Source organism: Anolis sagrei, chromosome 4 (assembly GCF_037176765.1).
Source record: "Anolis sagrei isolate rAnoSag1 chromosome 4, rAnoSag1.mat, whole genome shotgun sequence".
Lineage (NCBI taxonomy): Eukaryota > Metazoa > Chordata > Lepidosauria > Squamata > Dactyloidae > Anolis > Anolis sagrei.
This window is the reverse complement of record NC_090024.1, coordinates 231,005,439-231,020,277: the sequence shown is the minus strand read 5'-3', so window position 1 is coordinate 231,020,277 and position 14,839 is coordinate 231,005,439. Positions and strand designations below refer to the sequence as shown.

The window sequence follows — 14,839 nt, the reverse complement described above, 5'->3', positions numbered from 1 at the left end:
CGCTCCCGCACGGCCCTTGTTGTCTATCCTGATCCGAAAATTCTAACCCAGTGGTTCTCAGCCTTCCTTCTGGGACCACTTAATACAGTTCCTCATGTTGGGGTGACCCCCAACCAGGCATGTAGCCGAGGGGGGGGGCTTGGGGGGCTTCAGCCCCCTCCCCCGAAATTCACATGGTGGTCCCCAGGGGCGGCTCATCCATTACGCAAAGTAAGCGGTTGCGGTACACTTTTTTTTTGCCAGGGGTGCAGAGGCGCCTCAGTAAATGCCCCTCAACCGCTACTTGAGGAGCACCCCCTCAGCTCACAACAGCCCTAGCAGTCCAGGGGGAGCCTCAGCTTCCTTGCCTCACTGCCGGGCAATCCTGTTCCTGAAGGGGCCGGGCCCTTGAGCCTCGCCTAGCCCCTCTCATTCCTACTCCATATCAATGATTGGTTGGAGGGGGGGGGGGCGCCAAAATACTGTTTGCTTACCGTTGAAAATTACCTAGGGCCGCCTCTGGTGGTCCGCAAGAAGGCCTTACTGGTACATAATTTAAACTGTTATGTTTATACATATCATGATCTGATCACCATGCTCAATATATCCCATATCATGCATGGGAGTATTGGGATAATGATATAAAAGGTTTGCTAGAGTAGACCCTCTTTCACTCAGACTCACCCCCCCCCCCCCCGAATCAAACTCAACTCCCCCCAAAATCCTGGCTACGGGTCTGCCCCCAACCATAGCATTTTTGTTGCTACTTCATAGAATCATAGAGTTGGAAGAGACCTCACAGGCCATCCAGTCCAACCCCCTGCCAAGAAGCAGGAAAATCACATTCAAAGCACCCCTGACAGATGGCCATCCAGCCTCTGTTTAAAAGCTTCCAAAGAAGGAGCCTCCACCACACTCCAAGGCAGAGAGTTCCACTGCTGAACGGCTCTCACAGTCAGGAAGTTCTTCCTCATGTTCAGATGGAATCTCCTTTCTTGTAGTTTGAAGACATTGTTCCGCATCCTAGTCTCCAGGGAGGCAGAAAACAAGCTTGCTCCCTCCTCCCTATGACTTCCTCTCACGTATTTATACATGGCTATCATGTCTCCTCTCTGCCTTCTCTTCTTCAGGCTAAACATGCTCAGCTCTTTAAGCCACTCCTCGTAGTGCTTGTTCTTCAGACCCTTGATCATTTTAGTCGCCCTCCTCTGGACACATTCCAGCTTGTCAACATCTCCCTTCAGTTGTGGTACCCAGAACTGGACACAGTATTCCAGGTGTAGTCTGACCAAGGCAGAATAGAGGTGTACCATGACCTCCCTGGATCTAGACACTAGACTCCTATTGATGCAGGCCAAAATCCCATTGGCTGTTTTTGCCGCCACATCACATTGTTGGCTCATGTTTAACTTGTTATCAACGAGGACTCCAAGACCTTTTTCACATGTACTGCTGTGAAAAAAAACTGTAATTTTGCTACTGTTATGAATAATAATGTAAATATCTGATATGCTAGACGTATTTTCATTCACTGCACCAAATTTGGCTCAAATACCCGATTCACCCAAATTTGAATACTGGTGGGATTGGGGGGCAGATTGAGTTTGTCATTTGGAAGTTGTAGTTGCTGGGATTTATAGTTCACCTACTAACAAAGAGCATTCTGAACTGAACCAAACACAGCACAGAACTCCCATGACCAACAGAAAATACTGGAAGGGTTAGGTGGGCCTTGACCTTGAGCTTGGGAGTTGTAGTTCACCTACATCTAGAGAGCACTGTGGACTCAAACAATGGTGGATCTGGACCAAAATTGGCATGGATACTCAATATGCCCAAATGTGAACAGTGGTAGAGTTTGGGGGAAATAGACCTTGAAATTTAGATAACTGCTGGGATTTATAGTTGACCTACAGTCAAAGAGCACTCTGAACCCCACCATTAGAATTGGGCCAAACTTCCCACACAGAACCCCCATGACCAACAGAAATTACTGTGTTTTCTGATGGTCTTTGGCGACTCCTCTGACACCTCCTTGCGACTCCCCCCCCCCAGAGGTCCCGACCCCCAGGTTGAGTGTGGCCCTCTGTCTCCTCTTGATGTAGACTTGGGGGCTTTTCTGACCCTGCCTCAGGGACCATTCAGAGTGATTCCGAAGCCATTCAGGAGAGTTTCATCTGGATGAAGCAATACCCCTACTTGTCTCCTTCCCTGGGACATATCTGGGCATATCTTGTCCCTTCCACACAATCATATAACCCAGAATATCAAGGCAGAATAACCCACAATATCTGCTTTGAACGGAGTTATCTCTTGCCCCATCCACACAACTCTATATCCCAGAATATCAAGGCAGAAAATCCCACATTATCTGAGTGTGGACTCAGATCACCCAATTCAAAGCAGATATTGTGGGATTTTCTGCCTTGATATTCCATTCTGGGTTGTGCTGAAGGGCCCTGTGTCCACACTGCCATATATCCTCAATATATCCTCAATATTGTGGGGTTTTTTTTCAGCTGGGTGGAAGGATCCTGAGTCTTATGGTTTCTTTTCCTTTCTTGAAAGGAAAAAATTGCCTACCTTTCCCCGTTTGCTCCCCAGTATGGGCATAGGACTCAAGGGGATAGAGTTCCGGGTGGGAAAATGCACAGAAAGATACACCATGAAGCTAGAGGTCTGTATTTAGCAGGAAGGGGCTGAAGCACTTCGATGGAATTTCCTCCTAAGTACAATAATAGCCTCACACCCCATTTTAGTGCAAACTAAGTGTGCATCTACATCAGGCGTGGGCAAACTTTGATCCTCCCTCCAGGTGTTCAGACTTTAACTCCCACAATTTGTAACACCCAGTAGTCTGTTAGGAATTGTGGGAGGTGAAGTCCAAAACACCTAGAGGGAGGACCAAAGTATGCCCATGCCTGAGCTACACTGTAGAATTGATATACTTTAACCGGAATCACCAGAGTTGTAATTTCACAAGATTTTTAGCTTTTTCTCTGCCACAGAGTGCTGGTAACTCACCAAACTACAGCTCCCATGATTCCACAAAGCCATGACACTTCTTTGTGTGGGTGTGGGTGTGTGTGTGTCAGGAGCAACTTGAGAAACTGCAAGTCGCTTCTGGTGTGAAAGAATTGGCCGTCTGCAAGGACATTGCCCAGGGGGCGCCCCGATATTTTACCATCCTGTGGGAGGCTTCTCTCAAGTCCCCACACAAAAAGCTGGAGTTGACAGATGGGAGCTTACTCCACTTCCTGGATTCAAACTGCCAACCTTTCAGGCAGCAGTCTTGCCAGCACAAGGGTTTCTAGTGGTTCTCAACCTGTGGTCCCCAGATTTTTTGGCCTTCAACTCTCAGAAATCCTCAAAGCTGGCAAACTGGCTGGACTTTCTGAGAGTTGTTGGCCAAAACACTTGAGGACCGACAGGTTTACAACCACTGGTTTAATCCATTGCACCACCGGGGGCTCCATGGCACAGCTGACAAACTGCATTAATTCTACCGTTTGGCATAAGAATCACCCCAGTTTCCAAGGACTGGGCAGTTGGAAGGTCCTTGTCAACAAAGCCAATACTGATCATTGTTGCAGTCTTGTGACATCTGAGAAGTGGGGGGCTGCCTGAGAAAGGGCTTGGAACTTGTAATAGTTGTCAATATTTTAGCAAGTGTGGTTCCTAAATAAGACTACATCTGCTGAAGCATCTTGTTCCACGTGCCTATTAAAGCTAAAGGAACCTGGTTCATTTCTTCAGGTGGCCACCTCCATCCTAACAGTGCCATCTAACTCTCGCAGCCCTGTTATAGATCTTTGCCACAGAGTCTGAGGGAAGAGGTGAAAGCACAAACAAGGGCATGTTTTGTGAGTTTAGCAACAGCCTTGGACGCAAACAGTGTCCCATCTGTTGATGAATTCTGGCTCACTAGTTTTTCTCCCAAACCGTCATGAAACCATGCTATTAAAAAGAGAGCATTGAATCTAAAGGACCAGCATAAGCAAAAGATCTGCTTTCACCTGCTAGGTGTGTGAAAAGGGCATCAGTCATATTATAGGTACAGTTAACAAAGTAACCATGACCATGACTGCTTTAACAGAAAATTCCCCCCTCGACGGACTGTCACCTTGCCGTGGTGAGGGGGCTTGCGTGTTCCGATGAACCTGTAGGCACAGCAACTGGAGTCGTGCACTCCCAGGAGTGGCTGCGGGGGAGGTCCCAGACCAAGAACAGTCCGAAGACCCAAAGACCTCAACGGCGGAGCAGGCGAAGGATAACATGGCCCATGTTACAACGGCTGCGAAGGCGGAAGAAGGCTGCAACAGACTGAGAAGCCACGGTCATTGTGTTAAACTACATCACCAGTGGAACCTCACTCTGTGAAGACTGTGTGTTGATCAGTTGTGCACTGACCTCCACACATTAAAAAAATCCACGCACAGGCGTCTTCCAAAGAAAATAAAAACCAAGCAACCAAAGTCCCATGGCGATCAGCGAGTGGCGACGGGGGCAGGACTGTGAAATCTGGAAGCCCCTAGTCACAGAGTGGCACATGGGCGGTGGGTACGGACTCAGTCGTTCTACCTCAAGGTCCGAGGCAGTTGAGTAGCTCGGCAGCTGTATCCACGACTGAGCAGCCCTTTTTAGGACCCACTCTGCTCACCCCACACGGGGAGGGGGCTAGAAAAGGTGCCCCAAACATAGTCTGCCTCACTTATCCCTGACTGGACTGCCGCGTCCAGTGGGGTCACCACCCTGCGGCCAAAAAAGAAAAATGAACTTCGGTACGTGGAACGTACGGACTCTGATGGACAACAGCGGCAGTGAACGCCCCGAACGCAGAACTGCCATCATTGCAAGGGAGCTGGGACGCTTCAACATCGACATAGCAGCCCTTCAGGAGACCCGGAGAGCAGGAGAGGGACAGCTGAAGGAAGAAAAAGGAGGCTACACCTTCTTCTGGAAGGGACTGCCCGAAAAAGACCAAAGAATGCACGGAGTTGGCTTCGCTATAAGAAATGATCTGATGAAACATCTGTCCGAAGCACCCACTGGCATCAACGAACGACTCTCCACCCTCCGAATCGATCTTGCCAAAAACCAACGGGCAACCATCATAAGTGCCTATGCACCAACACTAGATGCTGATGAAGACATCAAGGAGAAATTCTACTGTCAGCTGGACACCGTCCTATCGGGGATACCTAAGGAGGACAAAATCATTCTCCTGGGGGACTTCAATGCAAGAGTCGGGCGAGACTTCGACCTGTGGCCAGGGACCATCGGAAAAGACGGGGTTGGAAACAGCAACTCAAATGGCATCCTGCTTCTCACCAAATGTGCGGAGCACAACCTTGTCATCACCAACACGCTCTTCCGCCAGAAAAACAAGTTCAAGACATCATGGAAGCACCCCCGGTCAAAGCACTGGCACCTCTTAGACTATGTAATCACACGTTCCAGAGACCGCCGTGACGTGCTCCTCACAAGAGCCATGACAGGTGCTGACGACTGCTGGACCGACCACAGGCTAATCCGATCCACGATGGCTATCAAGATCGCCCCCAAGCGCAGGCTCCAAGGAAGAAAGACAAGGCGCAAAATGAACACCCAAGCCCTTCAAGAGCCCTCCAGGCGAGCCCATCTCCAAACAGCACTCAAGGACCATCTACCCACAGTACACCCCGAAAATGTTGAGGAACATTGGAACAAACTGAAGACCTCCATCATCCAAGCCTGCGAAGAAACCATTGGATACCAAGCCAAGAAACATCAAGACTGGTTTGACGAAAATGACATCGAGATCCAACAGCTAATCGACAAGAAAAGGAAAGCCTTCCAAACATGGCAGAGAGACATCAACTGTGCTGCTAAGAAAAAGATCTACGCCAGTGCAAAAGCTGAGGTCCAAAGAAGGACCAGAGAACTGAAGAACATCTGGTGGACAAAGAAGGCTGAAGAAATCCAACACCTGGCAGATACCCATAATGCTCAAGGATTTTTCAAAGCCACAAAGGTCATCTATGGACCAAGAAACCATTGCATACAGCCTCTACGCTCATCAGACGGAACCAAACTCCTGAAGGACCAAAAGTCAATTGCACTACGTTGGAAAGAACACTACCAAAGCCTCCTAAACCGCAGCTCCAGTGTGGCCGAAGAGGTCCTCTTACAAATCCCGCAACAACAAACCAGGGATGAGCTTGCAGCACTGCCTAGTTTGGAAGAAGTCAGCAATGCCATCAGCCAACAAAAGAACAACAAAGCCAGCGGACCGGATGGGATCCCTGCTGAAATCTTTAAAGAGGGAGGACCTGCGCTGACACACCAACTCCACCAGCTCATAGAAAAAGTGTGGGTGACCGAGAAAATCCCAGCAGACTTCAAGGATGCCACCATCATCACCCTCTACAAAAAAGGGGAAAGAACAGACTGCGGAAACTATCGAGGTATCTCCCTTCTAACCTCTGCTGGAAAAATCCTCGCAAGAATCCTTGCAAACCGCCTTCTGCCCCTCTCAGAAGACACCCTCCCAGAATCCCAGAACGGCTTCCGCCCCTCCAGAGGAACTGTGGACATGATCTTCACTGCACGACAGCTCCAAGAAAAATGCAGGGAACAAAACCAACCTCTGTACATGGCATTCATCGACCTTGCAAAGGCATTCGACACAGTGAATCGCAGCGCTCTCTGGACCATCCTCCAAAAAATCGGGTGCCCAAGCAAATTTGTGAACATCCTGCGGCTCCTCCACGATGACATGATGGCAACAGTCTTGGACAGCAATGGCTCCCAAAGTGACCCATTTAAGGTGGAATCGGGTGTCAAACAGGGATGTGTTATTGCCCCAACTTTATTCTCCATCTTCATCGCTATGATACTTCACCTTGTTGATGGGAAGCTTCCCACCGGAGTGGAAATCATCTATCGGACAGATGGCAAGCTGTTTAACCTCAGCAGACTGAAAGCCAAAACCAAGGTCACAACAACATCTGTTATAGAACTCCAGTATGCTGATGACAATGTCGTCTGTGCGCACACAGAAGAAGATCTACAAGCCACTCTCAACACCTTTGCAGAAGCATACACAAAGCTTGGCCTGTCACTGAACATCGAGAAAACCAAAGTGCTGTTCCAGCAGTCACCAGCCGTCCCCTCTCCAATGCCAGAGATACAGCTTAATGGTGTAACATTAGAAAATGTCGACCATTTCCGCTACCTTGGCAGCCACCTCTCCACCAAAGTCAGCATCGATGCCGAAATACAACACCGCCTGAGCTCTGCAAGTGCAGCATTTTCCCGAATGAAGCAGAGAGTGTTTGAGGACCGGGACATCCGTAGGGATACTAAGGTGCTTGTCTACAAAGCTATTGTCCTCCCAACCCTGCTATATGCCTGTGAGACGTGGACTGTCTACAGACGTCACATGCAGCTCCTGGAACGATTCCATCAGCGCTGCCTCCGGAAAATCCTGCAAATCTCCTGGGAAGACAAGCGGACAAACGTCAGCGTGCTGGAAGAAGCAAAGACCACCAGCATTGAAGTGATGGTCCTCCAACATCAACTCCGCTGGACAGGCCACGTTGTCCGGATGCCTGACCACCGTCTCCCAAAGCAGTTGCTTTACTCTGAACTCAAGAACGGAAAACGGAATGTTGGTGGGCAGGAAAAGAGATTTAAAGATGGGCTCAAAGCCAACCTTAAAAACTCTGGCATAGACACTGAGAACTGGGAGGCCCTGGCCCTTGAGCGCTCCAGCTGGAGGTTAGCTGTGACCAGCAGTGCTGCAGAATTCGAGGAGGCACGAGTGGAGGGTGAAAGAGAGAAACGTGCCAGGAGGAAGGCGCGTCAAGCCAACCCCGACCGGGACCGCCTTCCACCTGGAAACCAATGCCCTCACTGCGGAAGAAGATGCAGAGCAAGAATAGGGCTCCACAGCCACCTACGGACCCACAAGGAAACCCATGATGGAAGACCATCTTACTCGTCCAACGAGGGATCGCCTAAGTAAGTAAGTAAGTAAGTAACAGAAAATTTGAAAAGAAAAGAGATATGTTTGAAGGGGGGGGGGGTAAGTGTTTCAGCTAACCTTTAATTTAAAATTAATAATATGTACATGTAGAATAATAGAATCCTAGAGTTGGAAGAGACCTCATGGGCCATCCAGTCCAACCCCTGGCCAAGAGTCAGGTAAATCACATTCAAAGTACATCCAACAGATGGCCATCCAGCTTCTGTTTAAAGCCTCCAAAGAAGGAGCCTTCATCACACTCCAGAACAGAGAGTTCCACCTCTGAACAGCTCTCACTGTTAGGAAGTTCTTCCTAATGTTCAGGTGGAATCTCCTTTCCTGTCATTTAAAGGCATTTTTCCACGTCCTAGTCTCCAGGGCAGCAGAAAACAAGCTTGCACCCTTTCCCCTATGACTTCCTCTCACATATTTTATTCATGGCCCTCATAATGTCTCCTCTCAGCCTTCTCTTCTGCAGGCTAAACATGCCCAGCTTTTTAAACTGCTCCCCATAGGGCTTGTTCTCCAGACCCTTGATCATTTTAGTTGCTCTCCTCTGGACACATTCCAACTTGTCAACATCTCCCTTCGATGGCAGTGCCCAGAATTGGACACAATGTGATTCCAGGTGTGGTCTGACCAAGGCAGAACAGAGGGGAAGCATTACTTCCCTGGTTCTAGACACTATACTCCTATTTATGCAGTCCAAAATCCCAATGGTTTTTTAAACTGCCACATGACATTATTGGCTCATGTTCACCTTCCTATCCATGAGGACTCCAAGATGTTTTTCAAACGTCATGCTGTTGAGCCAGGCATCCCCATTCTGTATTTTTGCATTTTATTTTTTTCTGCCTAAGTGGAGTATCTTGCATTTGTCACTGTTGAACTTCATTTTGTTAGTTTTGGCCCATATCTCTAATCTGTTAAGATCATTTTGAATTCTGCTCCTGTCCTCTGGAGTATTGGCTATCCCTCCCAATTTGGTGTCATCTGCAGACTTGATGATCATGCCTTGTAACCCTTAATCTAAGTCATTTATAAAGATGTTGAACAGGACCGGGCCCAGGAGAGAACCCTGTTGATGGCACTCCACTCGTCACTTCTTTCCAGGATGAAGAGGAAGGATTGGTGAGTACCCTCTTGGTTTGCTCACTTAACCAAATCCAGATGTGTAATGAAACAGCTCAGCCATATAAGCTTGTGTTTTAGTCTTATTGTGTTTTTAATCCATGTGTTTTAAATTGTTTTAGTTATATTAGTCATATATACTAATGTATGTTGTACCCTACCTTGAGTTCATAAGAAATGAAAAAAGTATTGTTGTTGTACCATGAATAAACAAAACCATTTTGAATATTCTGCAGTTCACTTGAAAGCTTATTCCAAAATGTATCCAGGAACAATATTTTCTTCCAATAGTTTCCACTTTTCTCATGATTTCAATTTTGTTGGCCAGACCTATAGATCTATGTTTTATTAACATGCTGGGGGGAGCTGGTGAGGCAGGCTTATCTTTTCTCTCCTTTTTGTCTCTGTTTTGCTGTGTTCATGTCTGCTTATAAAGGGGTTTTGGAGGCAGCCACCCTTGTACACAGTCCCATTCCTTCCTATTTCATGTTTCCTGTTTACTGCATCATTTGCTACAGACCTGCAAGTTGATACTGAAAGCTTCTGATCTGAACATCTCCCTTCACTATCCTCCCAACTCCTATGTTGGACACAAGATAAAAAGGGTGCATCTATAGTGTAAGGTTAATGCAATTTTATAACTACTTTAAATGCCAAGGCCCAATGCTGTAGAGTCATGGGAATTGTAGTATTACAAAGTCTTTAGCCTTCTCTGTCAAACGGGGCAATGGCTCTCTACAGATCCCAGGATTCCATAGTACTGAGCAATTGCAATTCTTCCACCAGTTGTAACAATGCAAGTCTGACACCTGCTGTAATCAGCTTTTTTTCTCCAGTGTATTATTGCCTTTAAAATCACTGTTCCCAGTCTTTCTCCTGGTTACTGCAATGTCTACAGTACCATAATTATACTTATGTACAAGTACCTTATCATTAGGCTTCTAGTGTGCATTATACTGTAGACTCAATGCAGTCTGACATCACTTTGACTGCTATGGTTTAATGCTATGGAATACTGGGATTTGTAGTTTGGTGAGGTACTAGCACCTGTGCCAGAGATGGCTATAATGGTTTTATTTATTTATTTATTTATTTATTTCTAACATTTCTACCTTGCCCTTCTCAACCCCAAAGGGGGGACTCAGAGCGGCGTATGCTGGCAGCGATTCAATGCACATAAAAAACAGATACAGAGTTTAAACAGTAAAAAAGAGTAAATTAAAAACAATCTAAGAACATTATTAACAAGGCAATAGTTGCATCCAATCCAATTTCACATCTGAGGTGCTGTCATGCCTGCTGTCTAAAGGCCTCATCCCAAAACCATGATCTCAATTTCTTCCTAAACGAAAGGAGGAATGATGCTAATCTAATCTCACTGGGGAGCAAGTTCCACAGATGGGGGGTCACCACCGAGAAGTCCCTGTCCTTCGTCCCCACCAAACATGTTTGTGAAGCTGGCGGGGCCAAGACCACGGCTTCCCCGGACAATCTTAAACTATAGGGTGGAACGTAGAGGGAGATACGTTCAGACAAGTAAGCTGGGCCAGAACCATATAAGGTTTTATAGGTCAAGTCCAGCACTTTGAATTGTGCTTGGAAGTGGACTGGCAGCCAGTGGAACTGGCACAGCAGGGGGGTGGTATGCTCCCTGTATGACGCTCTGGTGAGCAATCTGGCTGCTGCCCGTTGGACTAGTTGGAGTTTCCAAACAGTCTTCAAAGGCAACCTCACAGAGAGTGTGTTGCAGTTTTAAGCCTATATCTCCCATAATTCCATAGCACTGAGTCATGCCATTAAAGTGCTGTGAAACTTCATTAATTCTCTGGTGTATATGCACCTCTAGTTTCTGTCTTTTGTGTCATCTCCTCTGTTCATACATACATTGGCCATGCAACCTTCTTCTGCCAATGAATGTGACCAGTTGCTGAAATATAAATCCTGATATTGGGCAGAATCTAGGAGAGAACTCAGGGTGTCGCCTAGAAAGCAACTTACGCTTTCTAAAGCAGTGGTTCCCAACCTGAGGTCTGTGGGCCACCAGTGGTATGCCAGGATGAAAATATGGCCTGCGGCCTCACCATTACTACACCATTATCTTGAAACCACGTGGCAACAAGAGTGACTGGTCTCGTGAAACCATCTTATAGTGCCAAGGCAACAAGAATGTAGGGAGTGGAGAGGCTGACTATCCATGAAAGATTACTACTACATCAGTTCTAGATTATTAAATATGGTTTTCTGTGGGCGAGCAGATGGCAACTACTGGATGGATATGTTCTGTATCAGAAACGACAGCTGATGTGGTCTATCCAATGTAATTTACTGAATCAGCACCCTAAATAACCAAACCAAATCTAAAGTTGATCAAAAAACTGAATCGTAAGCCTTTTCGTATTAATGCTGGAGAGTGGTCCCTGGTCAAAAAAAGGTTGGGCACCGGTGTTCTAAAGTCTACCTGTACTGTGTATTCTTACGGATATCTTGGACTGATGAGAAGCCTTGCAATTTGACACTTACTCTGCATAAAACACACACATGATGGTTCAGCACAAGAAATAGCATTTTCTGCAGAGAAAACCATATTTCACCAAAGATATTATTTTCTGTGCAAAAACCGATCAAATTTGGCAACTCACTCTGTGCAAAATCCACATGTGATCAATTTGCATGGAAACCTTAATTTTGTATAGAATATGGCTCAAATTGTAATTTTTCTTCAAAAACTTCTATAGTATTCCAAGAGAGTGAAAAAAGATGGAAGAAAATTACAGTGGGAAGAAAATTGTGAAATTAGTTATTCCTTATTTCAGGAAGGAAGTCAGAGAGAAATACTGCACTTAATAATACTACAAGTACAGTTTATGTTCATACATGTAAATAAAATCTGCATTTTTTCAGAAGTTATTATCTTGCCTTTCAGTGTTTTATTCGAGAGAGCAGCCTTGAATCCAAGATGAAAAACAGCAAGAATGTGACAGTTCAGTCCTATATCTTTCTACTTGGAAATAAATTCTACAGAATGCAGAGGCACTCCCTTCCAGTTAAGAATTTCAACATTGCATATTATTTTATGAAGTGCACTAAACATCCAATTAAAAGTGTGTGTGTGTGTGTGTGTGTTTATGTATATGCCTTCAACTCACCCTGCGACTTAGAATCATAGAATCATAGAGTTGGAAGAGACCCCATGGGCCATCCAGTCCAACCCCCTGCCAAGAAGCAGGAATATTGCATTCAAATCACCCCCGACAAATGGCCATCCAGCCTCTGCTTAAAAGCTTCCAAAGAAGGAGCCTCCACCACACTCCGGGGCAGAGAGTTCCACTGCTGAACGGCTCTCACAGTCAGGAAGTTCTTCCTAATGTTCAGATGGAATCTCCTCTCTTGTAGTTTGAAGCCATTGTTCCGCGTCCTAGTCTCCAAGGAAGCAGAAAACAAGCTTGCTCCCTCCTCCCTGTGGCTTCCTCTCACATATTTATACATGTGAGAGGAAGCCACAGGGAGGAGGGAGCAAGCTTGTTTTCTGGTAACCCATTTATTCCATAGTGTTTTCTTAAACACTGAATAATAATAATAACTTTAATAATAACTTTATTTTTGTACCCTGTCTCCATCTCCCAGAAGGGATTCGCAGCGACTTACATATGACATGGAGCCCCAGTGGCACAATGGGTTAAACCCTTGTGCTGGCAGGACTGAAGACCGACAGGTCGCAGATTCAAATCTGGGGAGAGCGCGGATGAGCTCCCTCTATCAGCTCCAGCTCCCCAGGCAAGGACATGAGAGAAGCATCCCACAAGGATGATAAAAACATCAGGGCATCCCCTGGGCAATGTTCTTGCAGACAGCCAATTCTCTCACACCAGAAGCTACTTGTGGTTTCTCACATCACTCTTGACACAACAAAAAAAATGTAATGATGTGCCTAAAACAATGCATAGAATAAGCATACAATACAATACAAGATAAAACCAATAGCATATAAAACAACAAGAATACTCAGAGTTGCTTTTGCCAAGTCCTTCTCAAATCTAGGCTACCGCACCTAGTATTCATTGGAAGTTCCCCCATCCAAATACTAACTAGGGCTGACCCTGCTTAGCTTCCAAAATCAGTGTCTTTCGGATCATTAGACCCCCTAAAAATCAAGCATTACATGAATTCATAAAAATGTCACTCTTGCCGGTCCGACTACAAATTTCCCCATTTTGCCATCTCTGCTGCTTAGAACATAACAGATGAATCACTCTATGGTCCTACTGAGGTTACAGTTCTATCCCGAGGAGCAAGCAAAGCTCCACATTTTCTGGAGATACCATTGAAGTAGTGGCAAAGTGAGCAGCTATGTGGCTCTCAGCAGAAGTGGAGTCAGCAGATGGAAGGTGAATATTCAGTAAAATTAGGCTTCGAAGCCATGAGTCCATTTCACCTATTTTCTTATGCTACACTCTAGAGCAGAGGTGGACAAATAGTGGCCCCACTATTTAAATAGTTAAATAACTATGATTCTACTGTAACTGGCATGGCAACATAAGGAGTGGTATTGAAAATTCACAGCCATAGAACTCTAGTGCCTCACAAAACTACCCACTCCAAGATTCCATAGGAAGCAGCTATGGCACTGTTGTAACTGTAGTTTGAAAGGACTTCTAGTTTAGCTAAGTCTCGGAATTGGGGATGCCTGGCTTGACAGCAGTACATGTGAAAAAGATCTTAGAGTCCTTGTGGACAATAAGTTAAACATGAGCCAGCAATGTCATGCGGCGGCAAAAAAAGCCGATGGGATTTTGGCCTGTATAAATAGGAGTAGAGTGTCTCCTATTTATAGGGAATTCATGCTACCCCTTTATTCCGTCTTGGTCAGACCACACCTGGAATACTGTGTCCAGTTCTGGGCACCACAATTGAAGGGAGATGTTGACAAGCTGGCACGTGTCCAGAGCAGGGTGACTAAAATAATCAAGGGTCTGGAGAAAAAGCCCTATGAGGAGTGGCTTTAAAAGCTGGGAATGCTAAGCCTGCAGAAGAGAAGGCTGAGAGCCATTTATAAATATGTGAAGTCATAAGGTAGAGGGAGCAAGCTTGTTTTCTTCTGCCCTGGAAATTAGGACGCAATGGCTTCAAACTACAGGAAAGGAGATTTCATCTGAACATTAGGAAGAACTTCCTGACTGTGAGAGCTGTTCAGCAGTTGAACTCTCTGTCCCAGAGTGTGGTGAAGCCTCCTTCTTTGGAGGCTTTTAAACAGAGGCTGGTTGGCCATTGAATGCAATTTTCCTGCTTATTGGCAGGGGGTTGGACTGGATGGCCCATGAGGTCTCTTCCAACTCGAGGATTCTATGATTCTTGAGCATGAAAATTGAATATTACAGCATGGAGAATTCAAAATTTGGGATTCAGTAGTATGTCTTTGTACTTCAGAATCGTACCTAATTCCTTCATAGCTGCCCTTTCACACTTAACAATTAACTCCAATAGTTCAATCCTATAGAGTTCTGAGATTTGTAATCCAGGGAATGCCTCATCAACTACAAAGCTCAGGATCCCAAAGGAATGGCTGTTAAAGAGGAATCACAGCTGTAATTATGTAACATGTAGGGGGTTCTGGCTAGAAAGGAAAGTGGCGTGTCTTTCCTAGAAGCCTCCGGGACTGGCAATTCATTCTTTAAATAAATGTCAGCACCTCCTGCTCTGTTTTGCTCCCAGTTTTGTTCTGTC

At 46.0% G+C, this 14,839-nt stretch overlaps 1 long non-coding RNA gene across 2 annotated transcripts in view; it reads left to right on the top strand.

The window, feature by feature from the left end:
- The window catches only part of LOC132772577 (uncharacterized), a 12,514-nt gene extending 292 nt beyond the window's left edge, over positions 1-12,222 (top strand). Inside the window, exons 2-3 of one of the 2 annotated variants that reach the window (XR_009631222.2) lie at positions 9,034-9,118; positions 12,042-12,222. This is a non-coding gene — a long non-coding RNA (uncharacterized lncRNA). Of the gene's footprint in view, positions 1-8,986; positions 9,119-12,041 lie in introns of both variants that reach the window. The other variant, XR_010909932.1, reaches the window with a different exon arrangement.
- The last annotated feature ends 2,617 nt before the right edge of the window (positions 12,223-14,839 follow it).